We start from the raw sequence: 18249 nt of genomic DNA on the forward strand, positions 1-18249 counted from the left end.
GTTTTCTTCGATTATCGAGGTGTCGTACATCCGAATTCCTTCCGGCCGGCCAAGCTGTCAGAAAGAAATACTATCGAGTGTTATGCGTAGTTTGCGGGAGGCTATTCGTAAAAAGAGGTCGAATTTATGGGCCGAGAACTCTTGGTTTTTGCACCACGATAAAGCTCCGTCGCATACTGCATTGATTCTTCGTGAGTTTTTCGCCAAAATTTCAACCAATATCGTGCCGCAACCACCGCTTTTGCCGCCTGATTTAGCTCCGAGCGACTTCTGGCGATTCAACAAACTTAAACGACCGCTCCGGGGAATCCGTAAGCGCATTGAAGGCTATTCCGGAAATTAACGGTTTCGAGTATTGGAAAAAATGTTGGCACAAGTGTAGTGGAGCCAAAGATAATTACTTTGAGAGGGACGACATAGATTTTGACGAAAAACTTAAGAATTTTAAAGTCATGCGCAAAGTATTACTATTTTTTTCATAGTAATATAACCGTTTTCAGTGCGAACACTAAGAAAATTACGGTTCTCCCAATTCGAAAAACCTACTTTAAGTACCCTTGAACACATGTTTGCTTAATACTGAACATATGTAAGTCAACTTAGTATGTAGTTAGGGAGTCGTCTCAGCGATTGCTGATTGCAAGTCAAGTAGGGAGGAACACTCGAAAAGGTCGCCAGCCATTGGTAGTCACGAAAAAGGATGAAAAACAAACAACCAAAATAGTATCAGTCTACGACTGCAGAAGCAACAGGAGGCACTTGAAATCGGAGACTAATTGCCACAATGGCTGGCAAGTTGAAAAGGCCAAATGTGAGCAGACGGCAGTCTTTAATAGTAGCGAGGCAGTACCGGAAGGTGATGCTTATACATATATATGTATATATATATATATTTATATATATGTATGCGATTCAGAAGTATATAAGACAGGCATATAATTGCACAAGAGGCTTAAGTACTTTAAAAGTCTACCGTTTTGGGAGCGCTACTTAAGCGAGCGCGCCTCACAGACGTGCGGGTTGAGTACTTGACTAACTAAGGGTGGGTTATGGGTGTAAAACTTGACTGTGGCAAAGTGGAAAATGTCCTGGACGTGGAGAATTTTTTCAAAATATATTCTCTCTCATGCTCACAAATTTTAGTATTTTTGCACAGTCACATCAAATATATTTATTTTATTTTAATTTATTATAATTTCCATTAGAAAATTGTTTAGAAAATGAAACTTTTTCAACGTTTTCTACACGAAGCTAACGATATATTTTTGCTTCGCCAAAGTAAACAAGAACTTTTACATAATTGTTTGTCTGGCAAGCGGCAACATGTGTCCTTCTCAAAGGTATTCCTTTTGATCGCACTTGTCTTTCGAGGGTTTGTGTGTCTTCGCAGCCATTTCCTCTCCTCAAATTGTCAACAGCTGAGAGCTGCTTTGCCGAAAATAATTATATTTTTAGTTTTTATTTTGGAATTTTCATTTATTTTTAAATATCAAAATAACGCTAAAAATATATTGGACGACTTATTGTCTGCATATAAAAATATTTATTTTAAGTACCTACAAACATATGTACCCATATACAATACGAGTATATATAAATATATATATAGATGTATGTATATATATGCAATTGAGTGTGTAGCCTCTTTTCAGCACTTAAAATTTTTTCTTTACATATTTATATCCTTTGAACAGCTGAGTTTTCAAATTCTATACTCAAAATGTGTAGAAAAATATTTTTGTGTTTTTGTAATAAGATTTCTCCGCCCACTCGTTGTGAGTAATTATATGAATTTTAACTTCCAAAACAAAACTTATTCGAATATTTTCTATTTGCTGTCTGTTCTTTGATTGAGCATTTTAGCAGATTCCACAGTGTTCTTTCTAGAAGAGATAGTCTTGAGAATATTTTCATCATGCCTGATTAATTTAATTTAAGGAATCAAATCATCAGTAAGATCGAGTTCAAAGTTGTTAGTTTGAGCAGCTCCTTTCCGACCCCATCTGTGTAGTCACAATTCAAGGCTCTTCCGGCGTTTCACTACAGTTCATAAATGTTCGAGTTATGTCAATGTTTTATGCTCTTGGAAAAGGTTGACAGTTCGTTGCCAGCAAAATTTATGATAGAAGTGAAGCCCACCGTCAGCAAACTGATTGGGCGTTTTTACAGTACAGTCGACTAGATTTTCATCATGCGCAAAATCTTGTCAGAGACCAGTGAATAGAAGATCGACACACACCACCTCTTCGTCGATTTCAAAGCTGCTTTCGACAGCACGAAAAGGAGCTGCTTTTATGCCGCTATGCCTGAACTTGGTATCCCCGCAAGGCTAATAGAACTGTGTAAGCTGACAACGAGCAACACCAAAAGCTTTGTCGGGATCGGGAAGGACCTCTCCAAGCCGTTCGATACCAAAGGTGGTTGCAGACAAAGAGACGCCCTATCGTGTGATTTCTTCAATCTATTGCTGGAGAAAATAATACGAGCTGCAAAGCTAATTAGAGAAGGTAGAATCTTCTTGTGAACGAGGACGAAACGAGCGAATTATAAGACAGCGGCTACGCTGGCTAGGTCATGTCGTCCGAATGGATGGAAACACTCCAGCTCTGAGAGTATTCGACGCAGTACTCGCCGGGAAAGGCAGAAAAAGAGTAAATAACTAAGTTCGTAAGCCACGAAGTTTTTAACACCGAAAGGGAAACGTCGGAAACCCTATGAAACAATAAATGATCAGAGTGACAAGATGAGTCAATATAACCATGCCCTCTTCGCTCTCTCTCTCTCTATCTGGGATCCATGCGAAACTTATGCGTTTATGCAGTATAGCCAGCTCCGTCAAAGTTGGGAAGGATCTCTCCGAGCAGTTCGATACCAGACTAGGTTTTAGACCAAATGATTTTTACGTCTTCTTCAATATAATGTTGGAAAATGTGATGCGCGCCGTTCATCTGAATCACATGCTACTGGGGCACGCAGATGATCAAGACATCGTAGACTTTAATTAGGGAACAGTCAGCGCAGTCCGACAACGAGGCAAGATAAAGTATAAAGATTCCTCGACTCTTGCGAACTACGTCACTATTGGCTTAAATTTGAAAAAGTGAAGGATTTGGTGTGTTCTGGAATTTAAGCCTGAAGATCAAGCGTAACATAAATTTTGCGAAACATGTCCTTTTTTCGACGAATAAAGATTACGTTCTATAAGTCTCACATCATTTCCTTCCTCTTATATGGCGAACTCTTAATTTCGGCTGCAAATAAATTAATATTTTCATATACTTAGGAATGTGAATCTTCTATGCGCATATAAAGCTTTGCATAGAAAAAGCATCGCTACTATAGATCGAGGCTTTTTTGACGATGTTTCGGAGATTGCGCAGATTAAACTTTTGGTACTGATGGATTTCATCAGAAGCAAGTGTTGGCACATAGAGGACATAATACAGTTAGAGGGAGCCAAATTTTGTTCAGCGATGAGGGCCATTTCGGACTCAATTGGTACTTAAACAAGCAAAATTGCCGCATTCGGAACAAAAAGCAACCTGAAGAGATACAAGAGCTGCCATTTCAATCAGAAAAAACATGAGCTTGGTGTGGTTTGTGGGCCGGTGGAATCATCGGTTCATATTTCTGCAAAAATGATGTCGGTGCAAATGTAACTGTCAATGGCGACCGTTATCGCGCCATGATAACCGATTATTTGATGTCTGAAATTGAAGGTCATGGTCTCGGTGATATTTGGTTTCAACAAGATCGCACCACTTCCAGCACAATTCATCAATTAATGGATTTATTGAGAGAACACTTCGGTGAGCAGAAATTTCCACCAAGATCGTGTGATATCACACCGTTAAACTTTTTCTTGTAAGAATCTGTCGAGTCGAATGTCTATGCGGACAATGCCGCTTCGATTCAGTAGAAAAACATCACGCCTGCCATTCTTCACTTATCAGTCGAAATACTCGAACGAGTCATTGAAAATCGGGCTGAACGGATGGACCATCTGAGACGTAGCCACGGCAAACATTTGAAATAGATATATGTACTTCAAAAAATAAATTCCAAAGAACGTTCTTTTGAATGATAATAAACATTCTCCATTAAATTTAAAGTTTCTATATTTTTTTCTTTAAGATGGTAGGGAACCTCGAAATGGATCACCATTTAGTTTCAAATTCTCTATCTCACAGCTCAGCGTTGATTTTCAGTGATTTCAAGTCAGAAGATATTTACCACAGTTTGTTGTTGTAGCAACTTGTTTTCATCAGACTACTTTCAAACTTCTTGATTTGTTTAATTAGTGCTTCTGGAAAAGTTTAGAAGAAAAAAGTGAAAGATTTGTAAATGTACCATCACATACTAATGCAACCTAGAAAGAATTACTCAATAGGTGTACATATGTATGTAGTATAAACCATGTTTGTATATATGCATATATAGATAATTAAATATGTGTATGTATTCATGCTTGTTTTTCAAAATTCACCGATGATTCAAGACATCTTCATCTGCTCGCGTTCTTTACACGCTGTTCCTTCCAATTAAAATTCGGATATTTCTCGTGCACACTCGTTCATTCATACTACGTTCGTATAATTCGTTCACAGCTCATTTATCTTTGAGTTTAAGCATACAAAACAGCAACAAGAATAACAACGTCTAGAATGGGTAGTGAAGGGAAAATAAATAAATTAAATCGGAAAGCAGATTGAAATACATATTTTCGAAATGACGGCAATCGAATGGCGGCTGCGGCACCTGTCGCTTCTTAGCAACAAAATTAATTCTGCTCTTTTTTTCTTGTTAGCTACACAACAACAACAGCAAAAGTGGCGGAATAGAAAATTAAAGCGACTATGTTAGAAGCTGTTGTGAATCAAGACAATTTAGCAAGCGAAGAGCTTGCCCCTGGCCTTTGGCACCGCCGCGGCTGTCCGCCGAAACGAAAAATCGAATAAACAAATAAACAAAAAATTCAATAATATATGCAATCGTACAAACTTACACACACATTTAGTAGCCACAGATTTACTTATTCCTATACAACGAGAATATATTTGCTTCAGATTATTTGCTCAGTTTGTATGCCAGCTATATGTTATAGTGGTCCGATCTGAACAATTTCTTTGGAGATTTTAGCGATGCCTCGGGTACTCAGCTACGCCAAATTTAACGAAGATTCCTCGTCATTTAAAAAAGCTTTTCATACAAGAACTTGATTCTGATTGTTCAGTTCGTATGGCAGCTATATGCTATAGTGATCCGATATGAGCGCTTCCGTCAAATAAACAAATTCTTGGGAAGAAAAAGGGTGCGCACAAAATTTCAGAACGATATCTCAAAAACTGAGCGACTAGTTCGCGTATATACAGACAGATGGGCAAGGCTAAATCAACTCATTCGGGAAATGTGCCTAATTTCGAGTATACGTATCTCACATTGATTCCTCAAGAGACACTGTGCTGATGTTGAGTCCAGTTAAAGCGAATTCGTTTGAAATTTTCGTCCAAATTGAGTTTTTGTCCGAAAAATTCGCCTGATATTTGGTCCCAACTTGCCGAAAGACAATCTTCGTTTAAAACCATTTTAAGTATATTAATAAGAAGCAAAAAGTCTATAGCACGGCAAATGTACTCCCATCCTCATACTAGTTATGCATTCTCTTTAATTTTAAGTTAATATGTCGATCCTAACAGGGATCTCACTTGGACAGCTAGAATGCCGGCCCGGTATTACCTAAAACTTCTACATAAATGATCATAAGACTTTCACAAATCAACAAAGCGCTTTGAGTCTACCATAAATTTGTTGAGACGGCTAATGACAGTTTCAGCTATGCCTTCTGCTCCGCCGTAGGTAAGACTGTCAAGATGCTTCAACCGCAATCTTGCGAAGGCTGAAAACTGGAGGCGAAAGTGTCTGGATATTTCCACCTTTCTCTATACTACTTCCGAGCGATATGCGTCCGACAAGATTTTTAGCCTTGCGGCATGAATGCATATTGGACAATATCTAGTAAGAATTCTTACGATTGCGACAAGATGAACTTTGCCAAGGGAAAGTAGTTCAGTAGATCTCTTGCGTTCTACTCTAAGCCAAAAGGATCACGCATTCGCCACGGGAGCGGATTGTCGACTATGCCTGCTAAGCGCACGTGAGGTTCATTTATCTAGTGCTAGAATATTGTCATATTGTCATATTGCATATGACAATGTAGTTCCCATATCTTCCCATTCCGATGTGAGCGGGACAATGATGTACCTTCTTGCTAGCTTACCGGCTTTGCAGTTACTAGCGATTCCGCTATGACTGGGCACCCAAAAGAGTCTGATGAGGAAACCCTCCAATCCTTCTTCCTAACTTGGAACCATCTGTGAAAAAACTATCTGCGCCTCTTCTTCAGCGTCTCCCCGCTATCCACATATCCATCATCGGTATGTGAGTTGAGAAAAAGTCATTACTTAGCCGCTGGATTTGAGAGATACAGTTAAATGCAAGAGAGTATTTCTGCGTGTCCTTGTTTGGACCTCTTTCATACATTAAAGTTTCCTTGGACTAAGATGAGCTGTTCTTGTTTGGACTTATTTCATATATCAAGGTTTCCAAGACTAAGGCGCACTACGCTGCTATGTTTACGGCTGCTATGTGAAAAATATCATTAAGGGTTTTTGTTGGGTACTCTAATACGGGTAGTCATGTGCCCTCGGCTATTATAAAGAAGGTCTGCGTAATAAGGATCTACGAAATTTTTGCAATTAGTAGACTGGCTCATTGGGTACAATAGCCTAGGCTCTTGCAAAGAGGGCCTGCGACGTGAGGATCTGAAAAGCCCAACGAAATTAGACAACTTATTTGAACAATAACTTATAAAAGAGATCTTAAGTGTTTATTTCATGAAAGGTCTTGTTTACTGTCTATTGAAGATTACTGTTTACCATGAAGCCCAATCAATGAAACGGTTTAATCAATCAATAAGAAAATAACCGGCTACAACGATGGCCAACGAATAATTTAAGTTCTCTATACATAACGTCAGTTCGTGCACCAGATCATTCTCTTTGCTCGAACAACAGCTCAAAAAAATTTAGAAGAACTCCAACCCAATCTATTCGGCATCCAAAAGTCTCCGTAGTACTGAAGTGTTGGCATGACGGATTAAGTTTATAAATTTCGCAATACTCAATTCCCCGCCCTCTTCGATTTATTGCTGGCTTCATGTCACACCACGCAAAAATCCACAAATCCAAAACAGCTGGAAAGTGTTAGCCGAAGCTTGAGCTTAAATGCTGGGGGAAATGGTGACAAGTGCACAGCACATTCCTGGTTAATGTACTCGCACTCTTTTTTTTTTTTTTTTTTTGCTGTAACACCAATGTGGCGTTCGACGACTGCGTATGCGCAAATTGCTACTGAAATGTGCTTCAGTTTCAGAAGCTACAAGTAGGTATTCCACTTCGCTGTCTTCAAGATTTATAGTATCCTTTCAACTCTCGATTCGCGGTTGGTGTCAATCTGCCTGTGGCTGACGTCTGCTGGTCGCCAGCGTTTCGGATCTGCGGTAAATGTTGTCATGTGTTGTTCGTTTGTTTGGTGTTGATGTTGTTGTTGTGCATAATACATTTTTTGTTGGTGTTGACATGTAATCTCTTCTGTAACTATGCTTGATGATCTCTCGTTGTTGTTTTTGTTGCCATTATCCGAATTGGACTCACGCAAAGCTGGAACCAACTCGAATGCTCTATGGTCTGGTGACATTTTGAAATCTGACTTCACTTGTACTATGCAATGTTTTTGCTTTATTCCTTAGCAGTGTATAATTGAAGATTTACTCATGAGCTAGCTAGCATTACCGATTGAATTCGTTTTGGGCGTTCCAACATTGTTGTTGCGCGTTAGATTTTTATGTGAGTCAATGAAATATGAGTTGACGGACGGAGTGCCACTCCAGGAGGTTAACAACAGTGCAGAAGAGTTGGTGTTCGTCATGCCTGTATGGCACAGAATGTCTTTGACTGTTTTGTGTCACATCTGGAGACTTGCGCCCTTAATGAGGAGTATCGTTTCTCTACTCCCTTTGATACAAAGAAATATAATTTACACATTTTGAAAAACTTTGGTTTTTCTGTTTTTTCGATAAACCCATATTGTGTTCAAACCGCCTGACAATGGTGCGGACATCTCAGAAATATTTTAATTAGTCGTCACCAGCGGCTCAACAATTAAGTATTCATGAGGTTGCTCAAACTATTGAGTATAACAGAGTATCCTTACCACCAAATCGCCAAATCGCCAGTTCTTGCAACTAGTCTCGATGTCGTTAATAAGTCTTTTTGAGACGATAACCGAGAGTTCCGTCTAATAAGCGCTTGAACTCAGAGGCGGATTTTAGACGGAGTCTAATATAAAAAGTGGTTTTCGAGTATACATCTTGTCGAACAAACTTATCATACTTGGAGTCCATACACACAGGCAGGTCTTCCACTTTCCCGTTTCCATGATAGTTGTGCCTACGTACCCACAACAGTCCCGGATTCTTTTCCGTCCAAGAACTGTCAACTCGTCAGCATCTTTTCTCAAAATTATTTGGATTATTTTCAGTTTTCAACAACAACGTTAAATTAACCATAGCCTAAAGAAGCTAATTGAACTCCTTAGCAATCCTAAATACCGATTTCGATCGGAAATGCTATCGGTTGGTAATATAAGACTTATGGTTATATTTGGGACGATGGAACGTCTCCTCTGCTTCTCTCCAACCATATAAAAACTCGTTTTAGTTATCTAACAGCTTCACAGTTCAATATAAAAGGATGAGGTATCAGGATCGGATATCAAGTCCGTAGTCCGAAGGAGCAAGGTCTGGGCTATAAGACGCGTGGGGTAAAACTTTCTAGCCGCTGGTTTCCGGGCGTTTTTGCTCGCTTCAATTTGATTAGTTTTTGTTGACAGCATTCTCCATTAAAGGTACCTGGTTTTAGAAGGTCATATTACCTTCCGATCCCACCAATTACTGAGCTTGGCGACATGGATATTCGGCTTTACCGCCGATTGCGTTGGTTGGCCAGGTTTCACATAGGATCTTTTGCATTTAGGTTATAGTAATGGATCCATTTTTCACCATCACTTTTATTAAAGCAGCAGTTCGGACGTGCAGGGTTGTCTTTCAACAGCTCGAGGCTTCTTATTGGTATGACATCCGGTTTCCTTGATTTGGAATGTATGCGGCTTGTTGTAAATGTTTTTACTGCTTGAGTAACTCCCAGAGATTCTGAGCGGTCTTCTTGTGTTTGGTAACAATCTTCATAGAATAATGCTTCTACTTGGACACCTTTAAACGTTTTTGACCGCTCCGGACGTTCCTCGTCTCTCAGACAAAAATTATCACTTTTAAATCGCTCAACACCAAAATACGACGACTTCCGGCTTCAAATCCCAATAAATATTCAAAGTGAATTATAATTACATTTTTTCAAAACTTTCCCAAGTCATTCAATCCTTTTGCCGCACTCCTTTAACCTTCCTGCTTCGCTATTTATAATCTAACAAGTTCACCTCTGCCTTTATGACGCTGTGGGTCCTAAATTGCTTTGCTGAGAATTTCGGTCACAAATATTACTTGTTGCGCGCTAATTTTGGTTTCGAATTTTATTTGCGGTTTGTTTTGAATCAATTAGTCATTGACCACTTGTTGTTGCAGTGCTGTTGTACTATTTATGTTTTTGGCGCGGCGTTTCCTGCGTCAATCAATCATAAAAAGCAGCGATTGATTGGGAATTAGTTGCGGTTGCTTTGGCTGGAATTAAATTTATTAATCTAAATATTATTGTGCGGTTTGCAAATTTTTCCTGCTATTGTGGAAGGGTTTAGCGAGTGGCGGTAGTTTGGAATTTTCTAATTGTACACTGTGAATTATAATTTCGGCAATATTTCGAAGGAAAATTTTAGTGAAAAGTAATTATAAATAACTTTGACAAAAGTAAAGGGAAAGACTTTTCTGCGGAGTTTGAATTTGATGCAAGAATCTGGCTAATGAATCCTTTGCCGTTTCTCTACTCTCATGCCTTCGAGAAAGGTATGGAAGGGTAGGACTAGCTGGAGAACCGTTCGCACGATTGCTCGACTAAGTAACCGCAACGTATCCGGATTGGTATACGGCCAATGACTCGGTATCATGCCTGGAATTTCTTTAGAATGTTTTCTGCCGCCACAACAACAACAATAACTCGTCGGAGAAGGGGGATGTTGAGCTTTTTTACGCAAACTACACAAAGGAGTACACAGTCGGGAACTATCCATCGACTCTAGTTTTAGATTTCTTCAACACTGCAATGCCTAAGTGGCTATCATAAAAGTAGCAATACATCTACCGTTTGAAAATGCAGGTTCCTTCTAAGTAGTGACTATTCACTCCGATGATTGCCTTAGCTCGCTGACTGTACGCTCAAGACTAGTGAAGAGACTCTAGAGTCATTATCTCTGGTATGGAGTTACTAAATGATTAGACTGGTTTGCGTCATAGTTCACAGCGGTATTGCAGGGAACTGCTGGTATGGATGTTTGTATCTATGACCAGCTAAGCAAGCTCTTTTTAGTCCAAGGTAAATCGTTAGCGGTATAGTGAATTTTTCGCACTCAGCAAAGTCCTCAACAAAGTCGTAACTAGTTCAGGTTGATAGAAAATTAACATTTGAGAACAAAAGATCTTCTACTCGGGAGCGCAGGCTCTTTCCAAGTGGTGACTATCCATTCCGATAGTACAGCAGCGATATTAGCCTTAGCAAGCTGACTGTATGCTCAAGACTAGTGAAGAAATGTCCAGACTCCTTATCTCTAGCAGAGTTACTACATGATTAGACTGGTTTGGGTCCTAATTCACAGCGGTACGGATTGCAGAAAATTTTAAGGTTGAATGCTTGCAATGATGATTGTGTCTCAGACCAGACTACGCAAGCGTTGGTTAATTAGTAGCAATTGTACAGTCGTAAGGTCCTTCTAGCCCAGTGTATATCGTAAGAGGTCTTCTGAGCTCTGCGCCCTCAGCAAAACTTTTCAATAGTTGTAGGACTTCGAACTGACTGCTGTTGCGTTAAGATTGAACATTTTACCGACAGCCAGTTGCATAAGATACTTGGAAGAAGATCAGATATAACTCAACACTTTCTTCCCGTATATCCAGGCTGTGCCAGATCAAATCTAAAATACAACGTATCTCAGACTTTCAGAACTCCAGATGAAATAGCGCAAATAAAAAAAACACCTAAGCAGATTTTTAATCGGTTTGCCGATAAGTGATATCTAACCACTGGAGTTTTATCTGGCTTCACAAAGCACTGTTCATATACGAGTAGTAGCAGTCTAAGTATAATACCCCAACTTCTGAGGGATCCGCCATTTAACTTAACCTAATACGAGTATAACTATTATTATCCGGTTTATTAGCTCCTTATACATAGAGTGTATAGAAGTTATATTTAAGTTATTAAAAAATCCTCAAGCAATGCAAATAGTCTTAAATTTTAGTTTCTTTTTACTTTCAGGTTCACTTCGCTTGGTTCGGGCACATAACGTTATTAATTATCAACTTAAGGTAAGTTTTTGCATTGGTTCTATACATAAGCTTTATACGTAAAACAGAAACCCATTGCGAAAGTAGAGAAATGCTTAGCGTACATTTCCAAATATCGATTTTGAAGTCGACTTTTTTAAGCGAAATGAGATTTTGTGTCTAGATATTGATCTGGTGATTTTAACAGATACCGAATCCCGCGCCAAAGTATGTGAAAATACGCTTATATAATTTTTTATACTCTGAACAGGGTATATTAATTTGGGACACTCGGCAAGACCCCGGCTGACCCTATTTAGCCGCTAGATGGTGCTTCATTACAATTAAAAAATTTTATAAATGAACAAAACAAATCTCTTATATCATTACCATCTTACTCTTATGCTACATACTAATACATACAAGGTGCATTCCAAAGTATACAGGACTTTTTTTATAGATATCGCCCCCTGGTGGCGCCATCTAGATGTCGACTGGTGCGTTAGAATCTGCTATATTTATCCAGTGAGAATTTCATGACATTTCATCGATTGAAAGTGAAGTTATTGCGTTTTAAGTGTCAGTATGTTTGTGTTATCCGTGCGAAAATGAGCTTCGAACAAAGAGCCAACAATAAATTTTGTTTTAAAATTGGTAAAACTTTTACCGAAACGTTTCAATTGATGAAACAAATTTATGGCGATGATTGCCTATCCCGTAGCAGAGTACACGAGTGGTTCTAACGGACATAAATTACGATCAACATGTGGGCCAATCAAATCCGTGATCACGGATATTTCATCGAAACTTTGCGTGAATTCATCAAAAATCAGCCGAAATCATCATTGAAATTCATGGAAATGGAGTTGAACATCTCCAAAACATCGATTTATCGTATTTTGACCGAACATTTGGGCTTACGAAAGGTGTGTGCACGGTTTGTTCCGCACAAATTGACTGACGACCAAAAATTGCTCAGAATCCAACATTCGAAGGACCGATTATTTGACCAAAAATCACATTTTAACTATTAACCACTCCCCGTATTCACCTGATATGGCACCGTGCGACTTCTTCCTTTTCGGAAAAATGCATTTGCCCATGAAAGGAAAGCGTTATGCAGACGTAGAGGACATTCAAAAGGCTTGCACCGGCATACTGGCGGCCATACCGGCCAACGAGCTAAAACACTCGTTCGACATGCTTTTGGACCGTGCAAAAAGCTGTATTAAAGCAGAAGGAGACTATTTTGAATAAAATTGTTATTTTGCCGAAAAAACCGTTTGTTTTGTTTTTTTTTTTAAGTCTTATTTACTTTGGAACGAACCTTGTATTAACTCAATTTCTCAAATTTCATATTCAGTTTCAAAACTGTTTCTATATTTTCGGCTATATTTACGCATGTAATAGAAACTTATCCACCGGCATCGAGCAAAATGACAGCAACACCGAAAGCATCACTCCCACTGCAAGTGGCCGGTATCTATTCAACATCCTTCCATCCATATAAATACATACTTTTTATATTTTCATTCCTTTTTTGCTGTCTTCCTTACGTTTGTGATTTTCCATTTTCTATGGTTTTGAGCGGCGAGCGCATGGAAAAGCCATGACACGTGCCACAGCAGTTTTTTTGAGAGCAGTTTCTATGTACATAAGTTTGAAAAAAAACACAGCTGGATATATGTGTGTGTGTACTTGTATATACATATGTACATAGGTATGTATGTACATATATAGGAGCATACTGAAATATTGAGTTATCAAGCGTTGCGCATATGCCCCGCACTGGCTCCTGTGTACCCGCATTTGACAGCATGAATGAATGGCTTCGTACATACATACATACCACACACTTATTTTCTTTTTAAGTGGGGTTGGGGGTAGGAGTGCTGCTACTCGTAGTTTGTTAAATCATAAATATATTAAAATGAAAGTATATTATGGCAATTGACATTTCGTGTGCTCGCATATAACTCAAGTGAATTAAGGTACAGTGCAAATCCACAGCGAGAAAAATCAGACCGAAATTGTATAAAAATTAGAAGTTATTCCTGCAATCAGCTTGAGAAGGAAATTTAGTCCTTGCCTGGTTATAAACCTAGCCTATACTACGAAGATCTTGTTTACTAACTTGAGAAAGCTACTGCCACTTAGACTCTTTTAGATTATCGCTTAGTAATATTATCAAGGTTAAAGGAAGTTGTAAACATTATATTACCGCTTAGTTTTCCTCTGAGAAATCATAACTTTCATTGGCTTTATAGTCCTGATTTCTCAATAAGAACGGAAACCCAACAAATTGTTCTCAGATAGAATTTAGATCAAAAAAAAGGCTAATGTAGTTATTTCAATTTTCGATGATTCGTTCGAGCATTTCGTCTGATAACTGGGGCATGTCACGCGTGATGTTTTGTCCTAAGGCCTGAATCGCAGCGGAATTGTCCGCATAGACTTTAGGTTTAATATTTCCCCACGGGAAAAAGTCCAAAGCGTGAAATTATCTGCTCACCGAAGTGTTATCTTATTAGATCCATTTCTTGATGCGATGTATGGGAAGTGTCGCCGTCTCGTTGAAACCAAATATCGCCGAGATCACGAGCTTAAATTTCAGGCTTCAAATAGTCGGTTATCATTAAGATATATAGACCGATGATTCCACCGGCCCATAAACCACACCAAACCGTTGTTTTTCAAGATGAAATGGTAGCTCATTCTTTATAGAACGTGAATTTTCCTAATAAAGTTGAACGATTTGTAAACTTTGTTCAGGGGTAAGTCTTTCCATCATGAAATGCCGAACAGCACTGAACAAAAATAACATGACAGCTTGACACGACTCACGCGTGATCTGTCAAAAAAAAGGCTATTGAAAAAAGTATCTATACTTGGTTCACCCGATATGACATGAGACTGTCGTCTCAATAGCTTCCTTGCGACTATTAGATAATATTTCATGAAGCTACAACTACAGTGAGCTTATAATAAATATGTAAAGGTTAGATTAGGTTAGTCTGGCAGACTAATGAGCTACGCATGGTCCAGTTTTGGTTCCGTTACGAAGTTCAGCCGCATTCTGCAGGCGTGTGCCGCCACCGTACATTGACCTGTGAGTATTCCATTCATGTTTCTACAGTCCCTCCTATTTTAGATATGACCTTTGGCAGTTCTGCATCCATGTAGATCATTTTATCACGCTTTGAGTTTCCTTGCCAACCGATAGCCGCCTCGTCGCTTTTGCGATTGCGTATGAAATATTCACTAGATCTGAAATCGAAAGTAGCGGTTGAAGACCTTAACAAACTTGGCCAAACTCGTTTGTTGCCTGACAGACAACGAAACCCATTCAAATAAAGTGGTTACCCGCTTTCAAATTATTTCCATCCACTAAGCTCTTAATATAAATAATCGTGGAATTTCCTCTTTTACATTTTACCGAAACTCCGAAAACGGGGAAGCTGTAGCGCGTAACCATAACAAAGCTGCCCTAAGTAAAGATTCAATACTGTCTACGTTCGGATTTTGTACCAACTGCCAAAAATATCATTGAAGTCTTTTCTTAAAATGTCTCTAAAGATTCGTTTTCCTGAGAAATTCAACGGAACGAAGAGAATAGCATACTGTACTGAGACTCTGTCTTCTTTGAACGTGCTGAACGAATTGCATTAAAGATGATCCATTAATCCATGACGTGAAGTCTGTAGCTACAAATTATCTCTCTAGTTCGCACGATCTTTTAAGGATCGAAAGTATAAAGAAAGAAGAAAGAATTTTCAGCCAGTCTTAACTAGCATCTAACTTCAATATTTCTATGAATTGCGTTCTTTTCTTTCGACAAACAATGTATATCGTTAGGACAACAGCCTTTTCGGGAAGTGGTTTTCCAAGAATACTTGCTGATTTATAATTTCCTTGAAGCCTGGGAATCAAAAGGTCTCTTCAAAGAATATAGCTTGCCGATTTGGTCTTAAACACAAGGATGGGGGTGTTCCGATGACATAAGGGCCAGTGAAAACCAACACCTTCGAAATATTTGATTTACCAAAATGATCTGCAGACTCGACGACTGTTGTCCCATCGATATTCAACATAGATGAGACAACAGTTGTCGGGTCTGCAAGTCCCTTTGGTAAATAAAAGTGCCTAATCATAACGGAATTCTAACGAATCGGTCCGCTTGTGAATCAATCTCTGATTTTTTCAAAGAATTACACCCAATTTAGTACACAAGGAGGTGTGTTCCGATGATTTAATATTGCTTGAATAAGATCTTCGGAGCTGCGGTTTGACATAAAAAAGTCATACGTAACTTTTTTTCAGCTATATATCCTCTGTTTTCGCCCGCTTCAAGCGTCCAACGTGTTTTTACCGTTATCGCCAGCAAAGTTCTGATATATTTCATGTAATTTGTCAGAATTAATTATGACATCCCGCCACAGGCATTGCCATGAAACGAAAAGTGTCATCCAAAACCCAACCCACCAAATAAAAGCAACAGCATCGGGCCCGCATAAGTCAAGTCAACTTTGACAAATGCATTAAAAACGTTTTTTTGCTGAGAGTCGGCATTACGTGGACGCACATTTTGTTAACGATACGTTGAAAAGCCCTTTGGCTCGCAGGCTGTGCGTTGCTCTTTGCTGGGTAATAAATTGATTTGTGCCAATGCACGTACCGAAATTGTGGGCGGCTGATTGACGGCGGGCTTGACTGGCATGCGACTGACAGCGCGCCTTCCCTCGGCTGCGGGCACAATATTAGCAATGAATTTTTGGCGTCGAAGCTGTGCCTATCGTATATTGCCAGATTTCAGTGTTAGTGGCGTCCTTATTTGATGTGGGTACCGAAATGTTTAGTACAATTGGGAGCGATGTGTGTCGTAGAAGAGTATTTGTTTGATAAAAAAAACGTTTCAGCTCATCAAATATGTTAATTTGTACGAAGCTATGTTAATCCGACGAGAGAGTGGAAGTTTAACGAAGTTGGAAGGAGGTAGTTTTCCCTGTTTTCATGTAATCGAATCGAGGTCTAACAGCCAATAAAGCCAAGTAAGGTTAAGTTAGGTTTGGTCCTTTGCGATACCAGATGGAGTTCGGTTCCTAGGTTCTAGTACGCGAATTTTAACAGACTTTGCGGCCTCATTATCGATTCCTCCTGCAGTGTGTCATACCGTGGGACCCCAGTTGCTTATTGCCTATGAGGGACAAATGCACAAGAGATGCTCCATTGTTTCCCTGTTGTTCTGCTCTAAACATTTTCTGCAGTATTCCGATCATTTTCCTACAGTCCCTTCCATCGGGTACCAAAATTTTGTTTTCGATTTTGTGTACTTCCGATCTAACGTTTTGCACATGACTTTTGCAGTCTTGCACCCTGGTAGCTCGTTCCATCGTGTTTTGATTTTCTTTTCCATATTTCTGTCCAGATCCTCGTATAGACAATGCATGGGTTTCACGATGTTTATCACCTTTTCTGGTTCTGGTAACACTTTCCACTGCTGCCCTGCTTTCCAAAACACTTCTGGCCGATAATGAGAGACGAAATTACTGCTTTGATTGCTGCTTGGCTGTCTACGTAGATGTTAACTCTGGATTTGCCTGCAGGTGCACTAGGGGCCAGCTCCGCTGCTTTTGCAATAGCAAAGGTCTCAGCTTGAAATATACATCAGTGGTTCGGCAACTTAAAAGATTGCCTTATGCCTAACTCTGGACAGTATATTCCCGCACTAACTCCATCTTCCATTTTCGAGCCATTCGTGTAAATGTTTAGACTGTTGCGCGTAGCTAACATACCTTTACACCAGTCATTTTTTCCTTTATTTACTTTGAGCCTACTTTCCCAATTGAAAAGTAGAGTCATGTAGTCGGTATTTTCCCAAGCGCCATTACCCATTGAGCTATCGCCGAAGGTTCTATATGTAAATTCCCTGCAGCCAGTAGTGATTTCGCCGATTTTGCCGCACAGTTTTCAGCGAAGAGGTCTATAGGTGGCAGGTTTAGTACCAGCTCAAGAGCCGCCATTGAAGTTGTTCTTAAAGCCCCCGTTATGCATAGCGCAGAGAGCCTTTGAACTCTTTCCATTGGCTTCCGGCAGGTTGATTTCCGTATGCCTGTCCTCCATACTACTCCACCGTAGATCAGAATTGGTCTAACAAAAGCTGTATAGCACCAGTGCCCGCAGGTTGGGCCGAGTATCTGCCTACACGCATATAGAGCATTGCTGGCTGTCCTCACTCTTTCTTCCACGTTGTGCTTCCACAGCAGTTTGCTGTCCAAGACTACCCCAAGGTACTTGGTGCGGTCCTTGAGAGAGAGTTGTGTCCCATTTATCGAAGGGAACCTCCATAGAGGAATTTTGTGTTTTCTTGTGAACACAAGCAGATACGTTTTCTCGGGGTTCAACCTCAGACCCGCTTGCCAAGTAAACGGTTACAAGGTATATTACGGAAACAAAATTGTACTGTGAAGACTTTGGGATTTAATCCTTGCAAGTTGTAAGAGTATGTATAAAATGTTCGGTTATACCCGAACTTAGCTCTTCCTTCTTTACTCGTTAATATTCATTTTCTTTCCCACTTTCTCGGTTTCTCTTTCTACCAATTCTACTAACGAAATATTTCTTTGATTTTTAACTTACCTTCGGCGCTTTTGCGTTTGCACTTCAATTCGATTTCCGTCTCTGCTCCTACACGTCATTCAATTTGT

General features: G+C 39.5%; 1 protein-coding gene across 8 annotated transcripts in view; it reads left to right on the forward strand.

Annotated features, from left to right (window-relative positions):
• Positions 1-18249, forward strand: part of LOC126756386 (myocyte-specific enhancer factor 2) — a 236369-nt gene that overhangs the window by 134355 nt on the left and 83765 nt on the right. For all 8 annotated transcript variants that reach the window (XM_050469425.1, XM_050469427.1, XM_050469423.1 and 5 more), the window contains exon 4: positions 11538-11587. The gene's annotated coding sequence lies outside the window, so the exon portion shown is untranslated. The remainder of the gene's footprint in view (positions 1-11537; positions 11588-18249) is intronic.

Source organism: Bactrocera neohumeralis, chromosome 4 (assembly GCF_024586455.1).
Source record: "Bactrocera neohumeralis isolate Rockhampton chromosome 4, APGP_CSIRO_Bneo_wtdbg2-racon-allhic-juicebox.fasta_v2, whole genome shotgun sequence".
Classification (NCBI taxonomy): Eukaryota; Metazoa; Arthropoda; class Insecta; order Diptera; family Tephritidae; genus Bactrocera; species Bactrocera neohumeralis.